Source organism: Lagenorhynchus albirostris, chromosome 10 (assembly GCF_949774975.1).
Source record: "Lagenorhynchus albirostris chromosome 10, mLagAlb1.1, whole genome shotgun sequence".
Classification (NCBI taxonomy): Eukaryota; Metazoa; Chordata; class Mammalia; order Artiodactyla; family Delphinidae; genus Lagenorhynchus; species Lagenorhynchus albirostris.
The window spans coordinates 12534470-12536107 of record NC_083104.1 but is presented as its reverse complement, the minus strand read 5'-3'; positions in this window follow the sequence as shown (position 1 = coordinate 12536107).

The window sequence follows — 1638 nt, the reverse complement described above, 5'->3', positions numbered from 1 at the left end:
CTTAGTCCCATAGGAGAGTGGTAATACACTGAAGGCATTTCAAAGGTCATTGCAATTTAGTCCTCAATGCTATTTTCTGCCCTCCGCCCCGTTTTTTCCCTATTCAAAGCCATGTATACACAGGAGAACTTATTAATGTCTCTAAATAATAGATTAGTGTTATTTATTACTTGTGCTTGTGTACTCATTTTCTTCTAAAAATATCACCACATTTTAGACATTTAAGGCCTCTTCTTTGATGGAAGAAAAAAGTTGGAAGGCAGTAGAGAACAGAATAGTCTTGTGACTTTGTTTTGTCGATATGTAGCTGCAACGCAACCAACCAATGCAGCAACTATTACCTGACGCTCCTATTTTTCATGTCACCACTCAGAGTTCCTTTAAATCTGCTTTAAGCTCCCCAAGCCCTTTTAAATCACATCATACCAAATCGATGGCTCGGAAAAATGGCCGGGAATATACGGTCCATTAGAAATTCCCTATTGGCCTTCTATTACAAAGTGTTTCTCAAAACATTCTGTTATTTTGCGAGATAAATCTTTCTTATTGATTTCAGTCTTTAGCACCCCAATCACAAAGAACTGAGCTTATAAATGGTCGAATGCATGAGGTTTCAATTTGCTGTGTTCAAATGATGCTGCCTGTCATTTTCTAGGTAGGCTTGCTGTCCTTCATTTTCTTCATTTTTATCCTTCCCTCCTTCCTCGTCTGTTCAACAAATTTCTCCTGAGAGTTTCGTCTGTGCCTAGTACTGGGGCAGGGGCTGGGGATGGAGCAGTTAACACAGAGAGGTCTCTACACTCATGGAGCAGTGGAATGCTACCAGACACAGGACAGCATGTGGGGCAGCATGCGGATGTCAACAAACAGGTTTGAGAAACAGATCAACATATTTGTCTAAAAAAAAGAAAGAGGAAATGAAGATATGAGCTTAGAGAAACAGCACATGGGCCTCGAATTTCAACCAGAAATTTTGCCTTTGTAACAAGGAAAAGAAAAATATTTCCCAGAATCATCTTTAGGGGCCACAGAAAGAATCATTTGAAAATTACTGAAAAAAGCATCAAGGTAAATCTTATTCCATCATCAAATAAAGCTGTTACCCATGTGTGAATGGTAGAACAGACAAAATCTCTTGCAGGAGGCTTATAGTTTAAGATCACTACGTGGACCATTAATGCTTCCCTAATGCTGACCAGATAGTCTGAAATCCTTACCCAGGCATTCAAGACTCTCCAAAACTTAGCTCCATCTTACTTTTCCGAATTTATACATCTCTGCCCCTTCTCAGGAACCTTCAGTTACAGCCAGATGGGTCTATTCACTGTGTCCTGAACTGTTTGGGGCTCCTTTGTTTTCTTCCCATATTAGCTATTCTTCAAAGCCTAATTTAAGTCTTATCTCTTATATGTAGCATTGCCTGATCACCCCAACATCTATAGTATGCTCTCTTTCCCCTCAGAACTGGTAGGGCAACTTATGAATATGATACTTTTTTGACAGTGATAATTTATTACTTTGCAGATAGCAATTTTATTAGGTATGTCTGTCTAAGTCATAAGAGCAATGTGCCTTACAGTCTGCTTTTCATCAGTAACACATTTGAGTGTACATTTACAGCATATAAAGCATTTTGAC